This window comes from Pan paniscus, chromosome X (genome assembly GCF_029289425.2).
Source record: "Pan paniscus chromosome X, NHGRI_mPanPan1-v2.0_pri, whole genome shotgun sequence".
In the NCBI taxonomy this organism is placed as follows: domain Eukaryota; kingdom Metazoa; phylum Chordata; class Mammalia; order Primates; family Hominidae; genus Pan; species Pan paniscus.
The window spans coordinates 109,512,645-109,537,226 of record NC_073272.2 but is presented as its reverse complement, the minus strand read 5'-3'; the positions used below and the strand labels follow the sequence as shown (position 1 = coordinate 109,537,226).

The following is a 24,582-nucleotide window of genomic DNA, read 5'->3' as shown; positions in this document are numbered from 1 at the left end:
AGGAGCCTAGATCTGGTCTGATAATTTCCATTGTGGGAAAACAGAGTCTCATTCAAGCTGGCTCAAGAAAAGGGAGGTTTGTGGAAAGAATACAGGTATCCCATTTGAATCCTAGGGTAGGATAAAGCTGGGCCTCAGGAGAACTGGAAAGTGGTTCTGGGTTCATGGTGTCTGTAGGAAACAGCTCTTCTGTCTCTCAAGGCATCTCTGTTCCTCCCTTGCAAGGTCCCTCTGTTTGCTCATGGTTTCTGTCCCTTCAAAAAACTAGCTAGGACATGAACTGTCATGACTGCTCCACTCCCCATCATCTTTTGGCTCTTTTCCGTTACAAACTGCCTTAGGCTCTCAGCTTCCCAATTCTAATTTCCTAAGAGAGGAATACAAAAGGCCCAGCTCTCAGCTCGTCAAGCCCATGTTACCTGCTAGGTGACAGATGGGCTGTCTTGGTGACAGGTGGCCACTCAGTCCAATCAACCTAAGCCAGGGAGGCAGGGTCTCTGGCACAGTTCATGGCTGCTGGCACCTAGCACAGCTGGCACAAAGTGGTTTGTCTGAGATATGGACCAGAAGGCATAGTAAAATACATACGATACAAACCTGATCCTTAGCATGTAATTTGAAAGATAATGACATGTCCATTCATGAGCTTCAAACACCCATAATCTTTCTTATAAAGGACAGTACCTGACCCCAACCCTAAAAACTTAGCCCCCTTTACCCCCATTAAATTAACTTCTTTAAACTGGTAAAAGAATCTAAATATGTCATATTACAGAGGAAACACCATTCTGCCAGCTCCCTGGGGTAAAGAGGGAAGGATAAGAGAGTGTAAGGCAGACAAATCCTGATAAACTGATACCACTGGCCTTTAGCCCATCTCTCTGCAAGTGTTCAGTCAGTTTGCTTTACACCCTATGATCATCTTATCCTCCTCTAAGTTTCTCCAAGTGCCATGTGAGGTCAGTGTTCAATGTTAACTAGAACAAGGCAAGCAGCATCACAAACCAACAGATGGCAATTGAGAGCTTATCATTCTTGGATTATTTCATTACCTGGAGTGATACATGCCAGAGAGTAAAGCAAGCTATTTTGACAGCAACCTAATAACAGCTGTCTTCTTCCACTTCTTGGCTAACTCATCCCCCAGATAGCCTTCTTTTCTCTTATCAATTCCCTGTTGCAACAATAATAAATGCCACACCTGATGGAGTCATTAGGCACTTTCCTAGTGACAAGTGCCTAGGACAGAGGAGAAAACAAAGAAACACTGACAACCACTGAAAACTGACATATCAGGCCAGGCATGTCAGCTCATGCCTGTAAGTCCAGCACTTTGGGAGGCCAAGGCAGGATGATCATGTGAGCCCAGGAGTTCCAAAATAGCCTGGGCAATATAGTGAGACCCCATCTGTAGAAAAAAGTAAAAAAAAAAAAAAAAAAAAAAAGCAAGGAATGGTGGCAGTCCCCGCTACTCAGGAGGCTGTGGTGGGAGGATTGCTTCAGCCTAGGAGTTCATGGTTGCAGTGAGCTATGATCACGCCACTGCACTCCAGCCTAGGTGACAGAACAAGACCTTGTCTCAAAAACAAACAACAACAACAACAAAAAAACCTGACAGATTATCACAGCAAGAAAACATGATGGTGGCCATCTCTCAAGATGAGGAACAGATGAGGGGAAATTAAAAGGTTGTATTTCCTGGAAAACAATGTTTCCCAAACTCAAAGCAGGGCGTACTGGAGATTAAGAAAGATTCCAAATAGAGTTTCAAAGACCAGGGCTGTAAAGCCCTAAAGACATGTGAAGGAATTTGATATGTAGTCTTATCTCTCAATTATCCCTGACTAGCTTAGTTTGAGTTTTCCTGTAACTCTTCCCAGTGCTCATGGATTTTCATCTTATGGTTTCAGGTAAGTTATAGTAGCCTCTGGGGGGAGAAATGGAAAGTATAGTGCCTCTATTGTTGGTACCCAACAGTAGTTTTCAACCTTTTTGTCCCATGTGCCACCTATCATCACTTCTTCAAAATAGCCCTTCAAAATCCCTTACGTTTCCTTCACACAAGGGATATTATGTAGCTGTTAAAATGAATGAAGCAAAGCTGTTAAAATGAATAAAGTAGAGCTATACACACTGGCATGGAAAATAGCCTAACTATATTATCAAGTGAAAAGAGACTCAGATTATAAGGAATCATCCCATTGTTATTTTTTTAAAAACGTGTAAAGAAAAAGCTCTGAAAGAAAAAATGCTAGTTGTTAATAATGATTATCTCTGGCAGATGGGTTTATGGGGGACTTTCACTTTCTGTTTTTGCCATTTCTCGCTTGCTTAAATTTTTCTTACAACACATTCTTTTTTGCAACGAGGAAAAGGATATTTTTAACCCCTTACAGTTCTTTGATATGTGGTACCACCACAGCTTTAGTTTTCAATTCCAATTTGAACAGGATTTAGAGAGGCTGGAGGGTACAAAGTAACACAGAAGCATCCCTGGGGTTAGAAGAAAGTAGTCTACTCTGTTTATAGTAGTCAACATTCAGTAAGTAAATTCCACTAATGGGATAGAAGACAGTGCAGTAAAGAGATCAAACACATGGGCTTTGGAGTCTGACTTCAAGTCCCAGCCTACTACTAACTTATTCTACATTTCCTCCTCTATTTACTAATAATATCTATTAATACTTGGAGCACATCTAGCATATGATGTGCTCAACAAATAATAATTCTTGCTTTTATTGAAGGAGCTAAAGTGTTGTAATTGAAAATTATTTAGTTATGTCTAATTTAATTTAAATAGTTTCAGTGTAGACACTGTGATAAATATGCCTCTGTGTTAGTTTTATTCTACACCATAGGGTGGTGAGTTAACATTCTGTTGCATGCTGGAAGCCCAATAGCACTGGCTAGAAAGAGTTGATTGTGTACATCTCTTCCCAATTCCTTTGCTACCTTAGTGAGGGGTCAGACTGGTAGCTTGGAATTGACCATGGAAATTGGCAAATGCCATAAATCAGAGCTTTAAACATTTACCACACACCATTATTAACATCTGAAGACCCCTAATTGAGAATACAAACTCCAGGGGTGATAATTAGTTAGCAACTGAAATTTCTAATCAAAGCCTACAATCAAGAATTCCTGCAACTCAGCAACAAAAACCCAGTTTTTTCAAAAAATGGGCAAAGAACTTGAACAAACATTTCTCCAAAGAAGATATACAAATGGCTAATAAGCACATGAAATAAACTTCAACATCATTAGTCATCAGGGAAATGCAAAACAAAACCACAATGATATACCACTTCATACTGCTAGGATGGCTATAATTTTAAAAATAGAAAATAACAAGTGCTGGTGAGGATATGTAGAAATTGGAACCCTTGTACATTACTGGTGGGAATGTAAAGTGGCCAGTTGCTGTGGAAAACAGTTTGGCAGTTCCTCAAAAAGCTAAACATAGAATTACCATATGACCCAGCAATTCCACTCCTAGGTATATACATACCCAAAAGAACTGAAAACAAGGACTCAAACAAATACTTGTATGCTAACATTCACTGCAGCATTATTCACAATAGCCAAAAGGTAGAAACAACCTAAATGTCCACTGACAGATAAATAAAATGTGATCTATACATACAATATAATATTACTCACCCTTAAAAAAGGAACAAAGTTCTGATACATGCTACAACCTTGAAAACATTTTGCTAAGTAAAACAAGCCAGACATAAAAGGACAAATATTATATGATTCCACTGATAACAGGTTCCTAGAATAGGCACATTTATAGAGACAGAAAGTAGAACAGTGGTTACCAGGGCCTGGGGAAGGTAAGAATTGGAAGTTATTGCTTAATGTGTACAGAGCTGCTGTTTGGTGTGATTTAAAAAAAAAAAAAGTGCTAGAAATAGGAGTGGTGTTTGCATAACATCCCGAATGAAATTAATGCTACCGAAGTGTACACTTAAATATGCTTAAAATGGCAAATTTTGTATGTTATATGTATATATTTAACCGATTTTTTTAAATGTAGTATATGAAAACCACTGAATTACACACTTTAAGTAGGTGAATTTTATGGTATATGAATTACATCTCAGTAAAGCTGCTCTTAAAAAATCCCACAATCAAGGCACAGCGGAATCTTTGGGGGTGGTGGAAATATTCTCTATCTTGACTGGAGTGTTCATAGAACTGTATGCATTTGTCAAAACTCACAGAACTGTACCATTAGAGGGGTGAATTTTACTGTATGTTAAATATACCTCAACTTTTTTCTAATGGGGAAAAAAGTCACACTTACATGCTTCAGCTCTGAAGTACTTCTGATCGTTTGTTCGTTACAACAATGGATACTAGAAATATTTCATTAGGGAAACTGGCTAGTGTTCAGGACAGGTATATCATTTAGAAATATTCAGTTGCTCCCACTTTTGCATGAATTGGATATAAGACTCTGGTTAGCCCAACATTCTTCACCCCTTTAAAATGACACCTTAGGCTCAGGAGTCCCAACAAATCTTATGTCCAGACACTTAATGGAGGACTCAGATGTGCCCTCTAATTAGAAGGTAAGCTGAGTCCTACTGCTAAAATATCGTCACATCTATCTCCGGTGAACCCTTCACACAATATGGTGGTTTGCAAAAAAAGTACTGGAATGTCTCTGGGTGTACAGGTCAGGCTGTATAACTGTCTTGTGCCTGATTATTAATAAAGTTACGTGGCAGAATTTAATCAGAATTCCTTTCACTGTAATCTACTGGTTGTGGGGGAAAAACCTATAGCACTTACCTACCTCTGACTATTGGAGATTAATGATACCTACCAGAATAGAATCTAATTAACTGTGGAAAACCAAATTGGCTCAGATCAATTTACAACAAACATTTTTGAAACTTCTGTACAAACAGGGGTCTGATCTGATAATTCACTTAAGTAAAACCATAACAGAAGCAACAAAGAAACAATCTACTTTTCCATTCTGGTTATATGGGCTAGTGCGGGTTAGGGGGTAGAGTTGTGTTTGTTACTTATTTATGAGGTAACACTATTAAACGGATTTGTTTCACAGAAACATTTCCCACTTAATTTGTTGCCTGCCCACCTGTTTTATCCAAAGAGTCAGTCAAATAGGGATCCACAAAAAAAAGATGACATTTAGCAGTGGCATTTCTTCAAATCAAGCTGAAAGTTAGGGCCCAAATATTAGTGTTCAGCTGTGCCCACTAGCCTCAGAGGCAACATGGTTACTTGTCGCTAAGCCTTAGGACTTCAGTCCAAGCAGCAGGTAACCCCAGAGGGTGGCTGAGCAAAGGGAAAAGGAGGTTTCAACCAAGGCAAAGACCAGCAGAAGGGACTAAGGAAAGAATTCATTCAGTTTGCCTCCATTAAAATACAGAGGGGAAAAAAAAGATTCATTCAGTTCTTTTTTCAAATCATATTACCCTGCATCTTGTCATCATGAAAAGTGACTCTGTATACAACTCCTTAAAATACAGATAAAGAAAAGCTGCTGGGAACCGGTATGCTGATGGAACTCGCTGAGTTGCTGCTACAGCTCTGAGGTCTTAAGTCTCTGGGAACTTAGATCAAGGGAGACCATGACACTGGTTCCATTTCCCTGAGTATTTTATAAAAGGAACATACCCAGTCGTTCTACTAAAATGTAAAAAATAGATAAACTGCTTGAAGCAAACCTATATATAAAAATCAAGATTTAACAACCAAGAAATTCAAAGGCTACAATTCACATTACCAAAGGAGTTTGTCTAAAAGGCTCTCCGTGGAATGTACTTTTTGCAAGCTGCCTCTCTGCACTAAAAGTAGGATTTAACATATAGGTTTGTATCATAAACAGTTTTTCAAGAGTATCTTCTCATTCTAACAAAAGAGATAGCAACAGAGACAAGCAAATTTGGAGAGAATGCCTTAGAGTTGGCTCTTAGAAGGAAGCCCACTTAACATTTTATTTTAATATCTATGAATGAGCCAGCACTGCCCCTATTCGCTAGAATCCTCATTAGGGCAGTAGACATGGAAACACCCTCAGCCTTGCTCAGGGATTTTGAAGACAATGCTCTACACCCTCACCCTCTGAGCCACCCCCAACCCCTTATCCACACACATCAAACATACCACTCTCAGAAAACCTTGCCCCGGCAGTACAAAAATTCAATATCCAGACACACTGAATCCCTAGAACAAAATCTGCTAAGTGAAAGCTAGTTAGTTTTATAAGGAAAGTGATGGCATAACTGATTTCTGGTGTTATTTCTGAAGATTAAAAGATCAACTGGAAAGCTTTCCTTAAATCAGGCCAACAGAGCATCCCAGGGTGGGGGAACATGATGCTTAAGTATGGAACACAAGGTTTCCTTCACTCAAAAACAATATCCATCCCCCGCCCTCACTCCCACACTGCAGAAAGTAGAGGCTATTTTCCTGGAAATGTACTCTTCAAAAGGCTAGCAGAAGGCTGTCATCCATTCATCCATCTATCCCCCATCCCTACCTTCAGACAGGACAGAAACCTCTCCAACAGGGTGGCAATTCCTTTAGATTTCCTTGGCAAAGGCCGCTCTCGAGTTTTCCTTACTCATCCAGCTCTCGAGTTTTCCTTACTCATCTTGACCTAAGAATCCCTCTGTCAAGAAAATCTGTCTCCTTAAATCCCTCACACCCAATGTCTCTTGCCCTGAGGATAAATATCTTCAGCTTCAGGAAGGCAAAAGCAAGCATGCTGAGGGATGAGATAAAAGGATATTGGGACAATGAGCTTAACCCTGTGGTTGTTACAAACATAAATGACCTGCTTTAATAATAACAACTACCTTTTATTGAGTCCTTACTGGGTCCCAGGAATCATGCTGTACAGACACTCTCTAATCTTTACAACAACCATGCAAGGCAAGTATTATTATCCCCATTTTACAGACAAGTAAACTGAGGTTCAAAGAAATTAAGAAACTTCCCCAAGTTCAAACAGCTAGCAAGTGATAGAACCAAAATTCTAGTCCACTAGTGTCTGATTCCAGTAGTATCCATGCCTCAACCCTTAAACTATACCACCTTCATGATCAAAAGAGAAACCAAATATAATTGATTTTTGTAAAAATCTTAAGTGTGAAGCTCAAAGTAGTTTTTTAAAAAAAATTCCCCTTCCCACCCGCCCCATGGTAACTCAAGACAAGAACTTTTCTCTTTCCTTGAATTGAGCATCAGTGAGGAAGCTGCTTCACTATGCCAAGGGAGAAGTGCTACTCACAGTTACCTAGTTGTCTCTCAAGAGCAGGAGAGAAGGTGAGGTGAGGTATGGTGGGGTAAGGTGAGGTAAGGTTGGGTGAGGAGTGGTGATGCCAGGTGAGGTGAGGCCCACACAAGGCACTGGCCCCTGTCAATTATGAGTGAGGTGGAAGGGGCACTCAGTTCTCAGTTGCAAGATCTCCTGACACCAGGAGATTTAATTGTCAGTTGTGTCCCAAAGCCCCTCCAGGGTCAGGGTTTCTGAAGACTTACTAGGTATGATTTAAATGGAGCATGTTTTCCCAAAAGGGAGGCTGTTCCTCAGCTGGACCATCTCCCTGAGCCAAAGTGGGCATGGAGGGTGGGAGTACAGGTAGGGTAGAGAATGAGGGTGGCTGGGTTAGCTGGGCATGTGGGAGAGTGTGAGAAGAGAGAGAATCCCTTTAATAGTGTTTTTCTTTTTCTTAAAAATGAGTCCAAAGGCTGTTCTTTAGGAATACGATAGTTAATGATTAAGTCCATGTGCTAAGGTCACGATGCAGTTATGGAAATATAAGCAATCTAATAAAGGACGGAGTGAGGGCAGTAAGGAGTAGGTAGTGGGAAGAAATATTAATTCAACTTAATTGAAAGGTTCAACTTAATTTAAAGGTTAAAAAAATGAGATTGAAAATATTCTCCTAACAGTAAAATTAGAAATTTGCTATCAGCCCTTAAAGGAAGCAGGCAAGTGAGAACAGAATGAATGGGCTCCCAGATTGTTTCTGAAGAGTCAAAGAGCCATTCAAGACACACCTTTCAAGGTACCAGGGTCACAGATGGCAATTTTGCCTGTGGCTAAGCAGAGGTGACTGGCCTGCCTCCTGTCACATAGGCGGCCATTCTCCACAGCCCCCCAGCTACAAGCCCTCCACAATATATGGTGGTGTATATCTGAACCACAGGAAGGCACACAATAACTGGAAGCTAATGCAAAAACAAATCATTTGTGTCTTCTGATGTGGCTGGGTTTTGATGGAGTTTGTGAATCACTACTGCCCAACCCTATCTACTGAAGGAGGGGCCAATAACTCACATCCTTTCCCAGCAGCTTCATATGCCTGGCAAAGGTGACCTTGCAACACCACACTCATCTGTCACTCCTCTTTTCATGAATCTTTAATGGTTCCCTATCACCAATCGTATCATGTCCAAATGTCTCCTCTAGGTATTCCAGCGTATTGTACTCTGCCTCTATCCTACCAATCTGGCATCATCTCCCTTTTCTCACAACATACACCTCCCACTGGAATCAGTTTCCATTTTGAACCAAACTTATGGCTTCCCTTCTCTCTCTCTCTCTACGGCTCTACCAGGGTCTAGACTGCCTCTCCAAAATTCCAGAAAACTACAATGTCAATGTTACTGTGAGTCACTATACATACCCAGCTTCTTTTGGCCATAAAAAAGAGACCATAACTTTAAATATTCTACATTATCCTGCACTGTCCCATATGGTTACCACTAGCTACAGGTGGCTATTTAAAGTATTTAAAATTAGTAAAATGAAAAAAAAAATCAGTTCCTCATTTGCAGTAACCACACATACAGTGCACAATAGCCACATGTGGCCAGCGACTACCATATCAGACAGTGCAGATATAAAACATTTCCATCATCACATAAACTTCTACCAGATACACAAGAGAACAGCCTAACATATGCTAAAATTGTTTTTTATCACTACTTGGAAAATTTGATGATTCAAATTTCACAAAAAAGAGTGACTAGGACTTATAGATACAGCCCATCTTAAGTAACCAGCAAAGCATCTCTTATCAGTGATCCCAATCCGTTCTGTAAACATCACAGGTAATTGCAACATCGAATATTTTGAAAGGTCATCTGCAGCAGACCTTAGGCACCTTTCAACATAGCTCTGATAGGCTAATCAGCCCATTGTACACTAAGCTCTCTACTAGGCTCTGGGAGTCAATGCAAAGATAACATTACCCAGTGTCCATGCCATAGGCATAAAGCCAGTACAGAGATAACCAAAAAAAGGGGCAGAAAGACATAAATACCACAAGAGAGGTACACAGTGCTACAGGGATTCAAAGGCAAGAGATCATATCGAGTAGGAGGAACTAGGGAGGACTCCACAGACAGGTACATGAATACAGATAGGATTGAGCCCTAAAGAATGAGTAGAATTTTAACAGAAGGAGCCAGAAAGATGAAAGGGGGGAACTGCATGAGGAAAAGGAGAAGCAAGTTAGGGCCCAAGGTACATTTATGAAAAACTGAGCCAAAGAAGAACTATGTGATCCCATTCATCATTCAACAATCATTTGAAACTTTTTCTCCAATCACCTTAACAAAGAATTACACATTAACTTAGATGCCATTTTTTTAAAATTTGCTTTAAAAAAAAGATTTTGCTTTAGTGACAATATCTGATGTTGGTGAGGATGAGTTGGAAGAGGCTCTCTCTGTCCCCACTGCTAGTAGGAATGTACATAAGCACTACCTTTTTTTAAAAAAAACAACAAAAAGAGATATTAAGCTCCTTAAAAACATCCATACCCCTGTCCTGGTAACTCCACTTCAAGGAAAGTGACCTACAAAATAACGTGAAACACAAAGATTTGTACAAGAGTAAACTTTTTAAAGTTTATAACTGCAAAAAAAAAAAAAATAGGAGCACTTTGGGAGGCCGAAGTGGGCGGATCACTTGAGATCAGGAGTTCGAGACCAGCCTGGACAACATGGTAAAACCCCATCTCTACTAAAAAATACAAAAATTAGCTGGCCGCGGTGATGGTAGCCTGTAATCCCAGCTACTTGGGAGGCTGAGGCACAAGAATTGCTTGAACCTGGGAAGCAGAGGTTTCAGTGAGCTGAGATCGTGCCACTGCACTCCAGCCTGGATGACAGAGCAAGAATCCATCCCCCCTAAAAAAAAAAAGGAAATGACTAGGTAAATTATGATCCAGTTACATACAGGATGGAGTACCACATAGGCATTAAGAGTTATGCCAACAAGTTTTAAATAACACAGGAAACGTCTATGAGGATGCTTAGTGAAAAAAATCAGGTATAAAATTGGCAATATACAGTATAGACACAAGCATGTAAAATAATATGAAGAGAAGAAGGAGAATAAGCAAAAATGTTAACATTTTTGTGGCAAGACTATGAGTGATTTTTATTTATTTTTTTCATTTCTTTATTTTATTTTATTTTATTATTATTATACTTTAAGTTTTAGGGTACATGTGCACAACGTGCACGTTAGTTACATATGTATACATGTGCCATGCTGGTGTGCTGCACCCATTAACTCGTCATTTAGCATTAGGTATATCTACTAATGCTATCCCTCCCCCCTCCCCCCACCCCACAACAGTCCCCAGAGTGTGATGTTCCCCTTCCTGTGTTCATGTGTTCTCATTGTTCAATTCCCACCAATGAGTGAGAATATACGGTGTTTGGTTTTTTGTTCTTGCGATAGTTTACTGAGAATGATGATTTCCAATTTCATCCATGTCCCTACAAAGGACATGAACTCATCATTTTTTATGGCTACATAGTATTCCATGGTGTATATGTGCCACATTTTCTTAATTCAGTCTATCATTGTTGGACATTTGGGTTGGTTCCAAGTCTTTGCTATTGTGAATAGTGCCGCAATAAACATACGTGTGCATGTGTCTTTATAGCAGCATGATTTATAGTCCTTTGGGTATATACCCAGTAATGGGATGGCTGGGTCAAATGGTATTTCTAGTTCTAGATCCCTGAGGAATCGCCACACTGACTTCCACAATGGTTGAACTAGTTTTATTTTCTATAGCAGTGTTCAGCAAACAATAACCCGCGAACCAAACGTGGCCCACTGACTGATTTGTATATAGTTTTAGTAGAACACTGCCACACACATTCACTCACATACTGGCGTTATCTGTAGCTGCTTTTGTGCTTCAATAGCAGAGTTGAGTAGTTGTGGCAGACACAGCATGGTTCACAAAGCCTAAAACATTTACTATCTGGCCCTTTACAGAAAAAGTTTGCCAAATTCTTTAGTTTCCAAATTTTCTATAATGAGTATGCATTGCTTTTGCAACCTTTTTCTAAGAGGTCTATTTCCACATCATGAAGAGCCTTAAGGAACAGCTCACCAATTCTGGATTTTATTTTGTAAGTAACTGAGAGCACTAGAAGTTTCCGAGGAGGGTGGAACATGATCTGACATGATGCCAACTAGTAAAACACAGAACACCAAGTCACATAAAAAGGTGAAATTTAAACTATATGCCAGGCAAATTCTATTATTCATCAAACAGCTGTGATTCTGGGTCACTTCTCTTTTACAGGAGAAGGTTAGCCTAAGATCTGGCTTATTATTTTCAGTCTTCCGCCTCTGAATGAACTCTATGACATGGCCTCCTCCCAGTAATAATGACCAATGGAATTTTTCCCTCCAAAGAAGTTGGGTGGGCGGTGGGGCGGGGGGGAATACAAATTTGTGAGTTTTGCCTGCAGAGGCAGTTTAAAAGTTGAGGGTAGTTATTCCTGTCCTCTTGGAGTCAGTCCTCCATTTTCCAAGCTTTTCCCTGTTTCCTACTTTACTGTACTGTTCTGGAAGTATAAGGGGAAAACAGGAAGACGGTACTGGGTAAAAGTGGGGATCAGGGAAAAGCAAAAAAGGAGAGATTAGAAAGTATCTGATTCTCTGCCTCAAGAGCCCTCAAGGAGTCCTTAGATCTACCCACCCTCAGAACCTGATGAAGAAGACCCTGAGACCTATCCCCAGTGAATATGGGCCATCTGTTTGGTTTTACCTTTAGGAAAAGGAAAGAGCTATCTTTCTAAGAGAAAGCCTCTATATCCACAAGCTTCCTCCAGATGCTAGATGCCTTTGCTACCTGCCTGATACCTACTTCCCCAGGGGAACTACAAATAACCAGTTCATACAAATGACTGTTTACTCATTCTCTCAGGCATGAACACAGTCAAAGGATAGAAATGGTCTGAAGTGTAGTTTCTTTTCAAATAAAACATACTACCAATCACAAAGAAGATTAATCACCTACAGAAAGAGAAACTCCAAACTACCATCATCAGGTTTGGATGGCATGAAAACACAGTGAATAGGTCTCTGGGTTCTTTTTTTCCTGTAAAGAAACGACATTTTTTGCATTCCAGCAAATTTTGGCTGTGAATTTCATTTGGCCACCTTATAAAATGGAACAATTTGCATGTAATTCTGCTAGCTTTTTTTTCTTTGAATTTATTTATATTGTCTTTTATTGGTTAGAGACAGTGAGAGAAGAGACAGAATGCACTGAGGTGCTCAATTATTTAACAGATCATACTTAACATTTTATATTTTAACATAAACCCGTGCCAACAATTGTTCTCATGAGCTTTCTAAACCATTAAGCTACACTGCTCTCCTTCTTCTAAATCAAATATAAGTAATTTGTTGTCATAGCAATGCTTCTTCCTACTCCAAAACAGTTCAATACATGCTTTGTTTTAGCCGGCAACTATCTGTCTACCAAAATTGGCCATAATATTCCATCTCCTTGACAAATGTCTTATTAAATTTAGCTGCCTAGCTTTTACAGTCATCAGGAGACTGTATTTCTATGGCACTTTCTAGCACCTGTACAGGAAAGGGGCTTGCAGGACCTCTCAGGAACTGCCTGGAAGCATATCACAGCTAAGTCACTGGGTGACAGCCAATCTAAGTAGTCATGATGACAACAATCCTTGGCATTATTATTCAGCTTTACAGTTTATCGAGTGCTGTCATCCACTTTACTGTATTTGAGGTAGTAGTAGATGAAGCTTATATGCTTCAATTCCCTGCATCGGGTAACTACGGTGCACATCAGTAGTTAGTTATGTTCTGTCCTTTATTCTCTGAGTTTTGAGTTCTGCTTTTCTACGTTTTTCACGTGGTATATATTAAGCTAATGAAGGCAATTAACTAAGCTTTTAGAACTGCAAAAAAAAAACAACAACAACAACAACAGAGGCACAGGATACCATTGTGTCAGTTCCTTGTGCAATGGACCACTGACAGATATTAACTAAGTGTTTAGACAAACACACAAAGCCACACTGGAGAGTCAGGGCCAATATTAAAGCTAATCTCATATTTATAGGGCATGTTACAGTTTACAAAGCCATTTCACAAAAATGATCTCATTTGAACTATACCTCTTGTCCATCCATCACCCCAACACACATAAACATAGCTAGATCAGGATGTGTGTACCTAAAATATTATTTTCTGCCTTATATTTACCCATTTTTAAATAAAGATGAGTAATTGGCATTTTTAATTCCAGTTCCTTCAACCCCTGGCCTTTACTTCATGCAGCCATATTCTGTAAAATCTGGAGCCCTCTCCCCCATCAAGTTGGATTTTTTTTCACACTACACTTTTGTGAGAAATGCAAATTTAAAGGAAAAGATCAGAGAGTGAAAAGGAGATATTCTTTCACATTAGCCGAGGTCTTTATATATGTAACAAACCTGCACATTGTGCACATGTATCCTAAAACTTAAAGTATAATAATAATAATAATAAAAAGAAAAAAAAAGAGCAGGACTAAAAAAGTTGATCTCATAGAAGTAGACAGTACAGTAGTAGTTACTAGAGGTGGGGAAAGGTAGGGGGAAAGGAGGGATTAGGGAGACATTGGTTAATGGATACGTGTATCAAAATCTCACACTGTACTTCAAAAATATATAAAATATTACGGATTAATTAAAAATAATAACAATAAGCAAAAAAACCTTTTTAAAATTATTATAAAAAGGAGGACTAGGGCAGGGCACTGCAGCTCATGCCTGTAATTCTAGCACTTTGGGAGGTTGAGGCAGGAGGATCACTTAAGGCCAGGAGTTCGAGACCAGCCTGGGCAACATAGTGAGACCCCCCATCTCTTAAAAAAAATATAAAACATTAGCTGGACATGGTGGTGTGCATCTGTAGTCCCAGCTACTTGGAAAGCTGAAGTGGGTAGATAGCTTGAGCACCAGAGTTTGAGGCTGCAGTGAGCCCTGATCGTGCTGCTGCACTCAAGCCTGAGTGATAGAGTGAGACATCAACTCTTTAAAAAATGTTAAAACCCAAATGCCCATCAATGATAGACCGGATAAAGAAAATGTGGCACATATACACCATGGAATACTATGCAGCCATAAAAAACAATCAGTTAATGTCCTTTACAGGGACATGGATGAAGCTGGAAACCATCATTCTCAGCAAATTAACATAGGAACAGAAAACCGAACACCTCATGTTCTCACTCATAAGTGGGAGTCAAACAATGAGAACATATGGGCACAGGGAAGGGAACATCACATGCCGGGGCCTGTCGGCAGTTGCAGGGGAAGAGGAGGGATAACATTAGGAGAAATACTTAATGTAGACAAAGGGTTGATGGGTGCAGCAAACCACCATGGCACATGTATACCTATGTAACAAACCTACACGTTCTGCACATGTATCCCAGAACTGAAAGTATAATAAAAAATTTTAAAATTTTTAAAAATTATAAGACACAATGTATCATAATAGTTCCTTTTGAAAAGAATGTACTACCTTTTCTTTTTTCTTTTTCTTTTTCTTTTTTTTTTCTTTTTTTTTTTTTTTGAGACAGAGTCTTGCTCTGTCGCCCAGGCTGGAGTGCAGTGGCGCGATCTCAGCTCACTGCAACCTCCGTCCCCTGGGTTCAAGCATTTCTACTGCCTCAGCCTCCCTAGTATCTGGGATTACAGGCGCCCACCACCACACCTGGCTAATTTTTGTATTTTTAGTAGAGATGGGGTTTCGCCATTTTGGCCAGGCTAGTCTCAAAATCCTGTGATCTGCCCGCCTCGGCCTCCAAAAGTGCTGGGATTACAGGTGTGAGCCACTGCACCCAGTGAATGTACTGTCTTTTAAATGGCAACTGTCTCTTGATCCGTTGGCCTTTTCACATCTGAACAATAATAAAACCCACATTTAAAAACACGAAAAAAAATGTTAAAAAAAAAAAAAAGAGGCCGAATGCGATGGCTCATGCCCATAATCCCATCACTTTGGGAGGCAGAGATGGAAGGATTGCTTAAGCCCAGGAGTTCAAACTAGCCTCGGCAACACAGTGAAACCCTGTCTCTACAAAAAATACAAAAATTAGCCAGGTGTGGTGGCATGTACCTGTAATCTCAGCTACTCGGGAGGCTAAGGCAGGAGGATCACCTGAGCCCAGGGAAGTCAAGGCTACAGTGAGCCATGATCATGCCACTGCACTCCAGCCTGGGTGACAGAGTGAGACCCAGCCTCAAAAAAAAAAAAACAAAAAAAAACAGACAGAGAAAAAGAGAGAGAAAAAGGGAGAGAAGAGAACAGGTCAGGGAGACAGATTACCAGAAACTTTCACTTTTGTTTTCTATATTTCTATATTTCTAATTTCTTAATTTATGATCATATGCTACTTCTATAATCAAAAAATAAAGTTTTTTTAAAAAAAGAGACAGAGAAGTATTGTTACATTCAAATGAAAGAACACCTGAAACAAAGGACCCTAACTGGGTCACCTGCTCCCCCTTCATTGAAACTCTCTGAGTAGCAAGGAAGGGCTAGCAAAGAGGAGTAGCTCAGAGTGCTTATTTAGGAAACGCAATCAGAATCAGGAGCTGCTGCCCTAACAGAGCATGAAAATAAGATTTCACAGCACCACATAGGCTCAAGAGCTGGACTGAAAAGTTCCATTCCCACCCATATGTGACCAAATGTAATTTGTCTCTCTGTATGCCTTCCAGCTTCACATAGTCTGATTCCATTCGAAAATCTAATAAAAGGGGGAATCGCTGACATCATTTCTGTTGCTTGATCCTCGTGAACACTGTCTTCTATAGACTTTATTTTTGTTTCCTGCAGAGCAAGTGAGGGAACTAATAAATTATTTAGAATCCCTATGCAACTATTATTTCAATTTCTCCACACCTCACTTCTGTCAGGGGAAAAGGGAACCAGTCATTGAACCTAAAAAGCAGAGAGGTAACAGGATTTGGCTCAAGTCTCATAGAAAATACTAGGCAGTAAGAAGAAGAAAGTCCAAGGGTCTGAAACATGTCTGACCAACCAGAAGTAATGTCTGTAAGGCCCATGAAAAATAAAGCTTTCTTTCCCAACCCCTCATGCATCCCAGAAGGAATGCAGCTTTTAAGAGTGTTTTTAATAACGACAAAAGCCTCTGGCACTTGAGGATATGAGGGTGTTAATTTTGTTTGGCAATGTCAAATTTAAGAACTCTTCAAGAAGGTGCAATTTTGATTTTAAGGGTGTTTCTTCCCTGGAGCTGAAAATCCAATTTACCCAGCCCACCCAGAGGGATGCTTTCACCATTACCAAGCCACCCTTATAGCATGTAGATCTATCCACACTCTAAGTTGCCACGGGACCCCTATATTGAACATTTGATCAATAGATGTAACAATAAATGCAAAAATTAACATACTATACCTAATAACACAACCTCAAAAATATATAAAGTAAAGGTTAACAGTACTAAAAGAAGAAATAGATAAATCTACCTCTGTGGTGGTAAACTTTAAAAAATCTCCCAGTAACTGATAGATTAAGCAGAGAAAAAATAAGGTAAGGTGATTGAAGAGCAGCAAAATTAACAAGGTTGATCTAGTGGACACTGTATCATACTGGGCCACAAAACAAATCTCAACAAAATTCAAAGAAACAGAACATACAGATCACATTCTCTGATCACAGTGTTATTAAGTTAGAAATCAGCAACAAAAAGATGACTTTTAAAACATTTAGGAAAAAACTGTTAATCCTTCTAAACAACCCATGAGTTAAGAAAGCACAATGGAAATTCCAAAATACTTGGAACTGAGCAATAACAAAATGTTATATCAAAATTAGTGGAATGTAGCTAAACAGTAGGTAGCAAAAATTATTAACCTTTTAATTCATATAGTCAAATAAGAAAGTCTAAAAATAAATAAGCTAAGCATCCCACCTAAGTTAGGAAAAGAACAAGAGACATAACTCCAAAGAAAATATGAAGGAGAAAACAGATTTTTAAAATAAGCAGCAATTAACAAAATAGAAAACAAACATGTAACAGTTCCATCAACAAAGTCTCAATTATTTCCTATAAAAGATAAATAAAACTTACAAACTACTGGTGAGATTGATTTTTTAGTAGCAAATAATAGTATGAGAAAAGGAAGAAATCTTTTAAATATCTGTAGTGTTTATAGTTAAGACGCTATTAACAATTTTAAACCAATAAATTTGAAAATGTAGACAAAATGGTCAAATTAAAACCATAAATTAAAGACACTGACTAAAGAAAAATACAACGTCTGAAAATTCCTATAACCATTAAAGAAATTGAATCAGTAGTCCATAATCTTCCCACAAAGACAATATCAAAGCCCAGATAGTTTTATAGGCAAGTTCTAACAAACCTTTAAGAAACAAATCACTCTGATATCATGCAAACTTTTCCAAAGTTTAGAAGAAGAGGAAGCAGCATTGGCCAATCCATTTTATGAAGCTAGCACAAACTTAATAAGAAAACCTGACAAAGGCAGTATGAAAAGTGAAAACTAGAGCCAGATTCACTCACAGATTTATTTTATTTTATTTATTATTATTATTATTTTTTTTTTTTGAGACGGAGTCTTGCTCTGTCGCCCAGGCTGGAGTGCAGTGGCATGACCTCAGCTCACTGCAATCTCCACCTCCTGGATTCAAGCAATTCTCCTGTCTCAGCCTCCCGAGTAGCTAGGACTACAGGTACACACCACCACGCCCAGCTAATTTTTGTATTTTTAGTAGAGATGGGGTTTCACCATATTGGTCAGGCTGGTCTCGAACTCCTGACCTCAAGTGATCCACCCGCCTTGGCCTCCCAAAGTGCTAGGATTACAGGCGTGTGAGCCACTGCGCCCAGCCCACTCACAGTGTTTAAGAATACCATGTAAAATACTAGCAAACCATATCCAGGAACAATAAAAAAGATAATACATCATGATCAAGGTGACTTGATTCTGGGAAGTACAGAGACAATTTAATATTAGAAAATCAATCAGTATAATTGACCACACTGAAAGACTAAAGAACAAAAGCAATATGATCATCTCTACAGATGAAGAAAAAGCTTCTGATAAAATGCAACATCTATTCATGATTTTTAAAAAATCTTAGCAAACTTAGAATAGGAGGGAACTTCTATAATCTAATAAATAATACCAACAAAAAAATTATAGTAAAGATCATACTTTATGATGAAACACTGAAAGCATATCCTTTAAGGCAGAAAACAAGATAAGAGTTTCTCAACATTGTCACTTGTATTAAGCACCATACGGGAGGTCTCAACTAAAACAGTAAGTTGAGAAAAAGATATTAAAAAAAATAATGGCCACAAAGGAAGAGACAAAGTTCTCATTATTTGCAGATTATGTACGATTGCCAAGATAGAGAACCCAAAGAATCCTCAGATATATTAATTATAATTAACTTAAAAGCATTTAGCAAGGTTGCTGGATACAAAAATGATGCACAAAGATCAGCTGCATTTCTAAAGACCAGCAGTTACAAAATTATAACATGTTAAGTTAAAAAAGAAAACCAAAGGACTAGAGACTCAACCAAGCAGTTGGTTAAGTTTATGGGCTCTGAACTGCCTAATTTCTAATCCGAGCTCCACCCCACTAGCTGTGTGACTGTAGGCAAGCTATGTAGTTGCTCTGCACCCTACCTTTTAGAATTCTTGTGAGGATTAAATGAGTTCATGCGCATAAGGCACTTAGGACAATGCCTGGCACAAAGTAAGGGCAAAATAAATGTGAGCTGTTATCATTACTGTGAAGAAGTAGGTAATAGGCCTATTACCCACGGCTCTGAGGTTCTAACTATTGGACTCCAATACATCTCCAGGGTAGATACAGTCAGGGAGCCACAAACTGCTGTAAGAGCCAATGAAACCTACCCATGTTTTCCCAAAGGCTGGGCACTGAACTCCCACACCCAGCATACAGCTCATTACTCACACACCCTCTGCCGTCTACAGAGTAATTAGTAGAGGAACACGCCCTTTTCTCTGGAGATTTCCGCCCCAGTCGTACCAACTCTTTAACAAGGAACAAAAGTCAACAACTTCAAGTTTCCTGTGAGGATGAAATCCAGAGTTTCTAATGACTAATCTCCATCGTCAAAAGAAAAGGCAAACCTCAGCCCCTTCAGACAGCTAATGCCAGGAGAAGTTCATGAGGTATTAGAAGAAAGGTTGTTGTTACTGGCTCTATTTCTTGGGGAGCAAGGAGGAAGACTGTAACTAATATTTTTTGAATACCTAATATGTACCACACAGTGTTCCCAGAGCTTTAGAAATATTAACTCACATAATTCTCTAAATAACTTGAAGAGGTAGATAGAATTTTTAGCCCCATTTTACAAATGAAAAACATAATGACAGTGATTGGGTGACTTGCCTAAAGGCACACAGCTCATGAGTAATAGAAATTAGCTTTGAGCTCAGATCTAAGTCAAAAGCCCTATGCCAAGCCAGAAGAAGAGAAGAAATACAGGAGGTTAGTTTGTGAAATGAATGAGGGTCGTGGGTGTAATGCGTGTGATGCTGAGTATTTCAATTCTCCTTCTTACTGAGACCAGAGGCCAAAATTAGAATGGGAATGCAAACAATAATTATGTGAATAGAAAACTGAAAGGCAGCAAACCAGCAGGGTATCCAAGTTAGTGTTTAGGAGGTACCCATTTCGTGGCATGACTGAGCAACATTAAAAACAAAAACAAACAAACAAAACAAATACTGCCACACTGTGGCCTCATCTCACTCACTCTTTTTCTGAAAACCAGGATATTCATGGCAGGAACATGCAATTACATGAACTTACTCAGACCTAGGTGAGAATAAGGTAAAATCAGATTGAGGTGCAGAGTTGGCAGCTGAAGAACAAGATGTGTGTGCAGCTTGGGTTTTGATGCCATCTGGTTTTTAACTCCCTCTGTATAGCAATATTGTTGGGCTTTCTAACTCAGCTGCCCTGATACCTGAGCCCACAAGTGATGAGCATCCCAAGGGCTTTGACCTAGGACCAGTGAGCAGAATGCTTAACATTTGTGTAGCACTGACTGTATGCCAAGCAGCACTGCCATCAGAGCCCACCTGTTAGGGCTTCTCCTTCCTGTCCCAAGGTAAATAATTTTGTTCCTTCTAATAGCAGTACCTAGTCTATTCTGCCTTATAAGAACCTGGAGACATACGTGAGCCAGCAGGAGAGGAGGAAAGAGCCTGGCTTTGGGGACAAGCCCTCAGAGCCTTCCCTGATGCAAGCTGATATACAAACCATCCAAAATAAAGGCCACTGGGTTCAAGAACACATATGCCAACACACACACATGCACACACACACCCAACAATAACAACAACATAAAAATTTTAAGATCAAGCCTACCATTCTAATAGTATTAGATTTTGTAGATTATTAACCTAGTGTTCCTGAATACAAGATCTTTTCACGACAGACAGATAAATGAATGATACCATACACTAGACCTAGTTATGTATCTGCCTGCTCTTAAACCCTGCAAGGAGATAAAAGTTACATGTACAATCTGTTGTTTCAATTGCTTCTCTTCTAGAAACCATCATCTCCCAAGGCCCTCTTGTAAAACAGAACACAAATTTTACTAATTCTCACACAGAGCCATAAAACATGGCATCTCATATTTAAGTGCCCTGTTACCCTTCAGCCTTTATTCAACGTTTACCAACAGTTTTAGAGACTACAAGCACTGAAATTAAATAACAGCTCCTTTAAGAAAGCTAGAGGACAGGCACAGTGGCTCACAACAGTAATCCCAGGACTTTGGCAGGAGGATCACATGAGGCTAGAAGTTCAAGACCAGCCTGGGCAACACAGTGAGACCCTGTCTCTACAAAAAATTTAAAAATCAGCCAGGTGCGGTGGCATGTGCCTGTGGTCCTAGTTACTCGAGAGGCTGAGGTGGAAGGAAGTCTTGAGTCCAAGAGTTCGAGGTTACAGTTAAGCTGTAATTACACCACTGCATCTAGCCTGAGTGATAGAACAAGACCCTGTCTCCAACAAACAAAAGAACCAAACAACAAAAAAGGAAAGCTAGTACTTTCTGATGTTAGCAAGAAGCTCACTGAAAAGAAAAAAAAATGTTTCATTATAAATTCACAAGGGAAAACAGAAACAGTGTGTAACTGGCTAACTGACCCATCCATGATGAACTATGTATTCTCTCCACATTTGTGTTTCTAATGCATTGTGTCCTTCATCCAATTCTACAATTTTTCCATTCTACCAGGAAGTAGCAAATGAAGCCAGAAAAGGTCTTAGATACCATCTGGTCTGACCCTCTCATTTACAGAGGCAGAAACTGAATCTCAGAGAAGGGAAGGGACTTGACAAATGCAGGTGACTGGCAAGCCTCTTGATACAGTCCACCCCACAGTGGAACAGAACTATAGGTAGGATGCTTCTCTTTCGACCAGTTCTTTAAATTGGCTTGCAGAAAATTGGCAAATGGTTCTTCGTCAATACAAAAATATAATTAGTAACTTATTTTCATGTTAGGCTCCATTAGCCTAACAGTAACGAGTCAGCCGGATCTACACATCCATACCAGCTTGGTCACTTTCTAGCTGTGTGACCTTGGGTATGTTACGTAACCTCCCTGACCCTTATTTTTCTTATCTATAAAATGGGAATGCAAATAATAGCATCTATTCCACAGGATGCCTGGCACTTGGTAAGCGTTCAATAGATGTTAGTGGTGACTAGAATTATACCCTAATACTAACTGTGTGGGGAGAGGGGTCTGGAAGGAAGAATACCTCTACCTTGAATTATACCTGAACCTTCTGAGAAAGCCCCAAACTTGGATCTAAATTTCTGGCTTGAGAAGTAGCAGGGGACAAGGCCAAAAGAACCAGCCTGATGCTAGTATCACTAGGAACTGGCCCCACTCCTCTAACTCTCAGGCCCACCCATAAGGACAGGCACCTCTTGTCTTTAAGGTGAGTTTCACAAAAAGGAAAAAAAAAATGAGGAACTGAAGTAGAAAAGTCATAAACACACTGAGCTTGGGAAAGACCCTTAGGAGGAGTAGGAAAGTGCCCTAAGTAGACTAGAATCAGTGGTTGTCTCAGTAAAGGGAAAATTAGCCATCTTTAGAACTCTTGGGCTTGAGCCAGAGGTAACCAGTGCTGGCCCTTCCCACTCAAGGTTTTAAGAAAGACTAAAATTTAACCTCCCCTCCCCCAAACCATAAGGAGGCCTGGAGGCATAAAGCATATCGTTAAAGTTTTAACACAGGCCATTAGGTTCACCTGTCCTTCAAGGGCGACAGAACAGAGTGTAATAGGACCTCAAAGGGTAAGGCCATATACACCAGCCCTGGCTCTGCCATTCCCAAGTGGTGTGACCTTCAGCAAGCAGCTTTCTGCTCTGGGCTTCTTTCTCTATCTGCAAAACGACGGGCTTGAACTTCAGGAACTTGAAAGCCTCTCTGATCTCTAGCATTTTCTGGTCATAAATTCTGTACATACTTGCCACCTGAAAATACAGTAGTCAGACTGTTAATGAGCCTTGATAATAAGTTCCCTGGGGGCAGAAACCACATCTAATACTTTTGTATCTCTCTAGTACGACTAGGCCTGGAGTAATTGCTTAATACATGTTATGTGATCTAGATTCACCACACACTATCTAACATATCATAAGCTTTTTGAATGCCAGGCAGTTCTCCTCAAACCTCTCTCCCACCAGACTTTTCAAATATGTCAGATTTTACCACCGCTGGGTTTTTTAATAAGAAGAAGCATTGCACAAAGAAACAAAGCTCCTTGTCACATCATGTGACAATGATCAAATACCTATATGCCAGGCACTCTGCTCAAAAGGGGCAGATATGGGTCCTAGTGCTGGCACCCATCCTACAAGCTGTATGATTCAGAGTAAGTCTGAAAACCTATCCCTGAAAAAGGCCCAATAAAGGTAGTTACTATTATTGAGAATCTTACATCTTAGATCTCTCTTGACAAGTAAACAACTAACTAGCAGGCAATGGGACCAACACTTTACAAGCAGTCCACTCCCAAGGCTTTGGGAATAAAGAAGAGGAAATAACTATATTGAGATATCACTCAATACACACACACACACACACACACACACACACACACACATTTCTAGTGGTCAGTTTAGGCTCAGAACACATTTAATCCAGTCGTCTCAACTATTGATTCCTAACCCTGGCTACAGATTAGAATCACTTGAGGAGTTTTTTCTTAAATGCCTATGTCCAGGCCCCAAGTGTAATCAATTATCTAAGAACAGGGTGTGGGAGCAGGCATTGGTTTGTGTTTTATTATCTGCTGCCCTAGGTGACTGAGAGATGCAGCCAGGGTTGAGGACTCTGACCTCCACTGTTCTCCATCTCCACTTCTAGTCCCAAACTTTAGCAGGTCCAGATGACTTAAAGGCCTTCAAGGGCTCACAAAAATTCCATTTCAGTCACTCACCAGACTATTCTCTGAGCCAGTACAATAAGTCTGCTACTGCCAAAACATTTTTTGTAACCAAAACATAAACAAAAAGGAGCTTTCTTAACCTACCGTTAGAGAAGGCGATTAGCTAGTCCAGCCTAGTCCCCAACCATTACATGTATCAGAGGCTTAATTGGCCTGAGATCTCATGCTTTTCTGGAAGCTTCCCTACTACTAAAATTGGTATTTCATTTGTCCCTTCTCAACTACCCTGCTCCCCGCTTCACACTGATGTTTCCTCATAGCAATAAGTGTCCCCTTCCTTCTCCCTCTGCAGCTCAGCACTGAATCTGACTGTCTGACACACACACACACACACAAACACACGCACACAGATTTGCTTTTTTAATTCCTTCTTAATCAGCCCCTGCCTGCCTCTTGGTCACTTAGCTACTCTTCTACTTATCCCCTCCCTTTCCACTGAACTTCCTGGCAATGGGGTAACTGCCTCATTCCAGCCGTAATCTCTCCATGCCCCCTGCCTCACCCCCACCAGCCACACAGACAGCAAGGCACCTGTGGCACAGCCTCCAAAACACATGATGTTTTCTCAGTTGCCAAATGTTCTCTCGTGAGTTGGCTTCCTTTGTCCATTGAATCTTTTTTAGTAAAACTATTCTCACAGGCTGCCAATCATCCTTTCTTTATTTAAATAAGTATTTCTCTTAATTACTAAAGGAATCTACACTTAAACCAAATTCAAATAATACAGAAA

At 39.8% G+C, this 24,582-nt stretch overlaps 1 protein-coding gene across 10 annotated transcripts in view; it reads right to left on the bottom strand.

Annotated features, from left to right (window-relative positions):
* TMEM164 (transmembrane protein 164) overlaps nucleotides 1–24,582 on the bottom strand; it is a 193,319-nt gene that overhangs the window by 150,263 nt on the left and 18,474 nt on the right. The gene's annotated exons all lie outside the window — the stretch shown is intronic.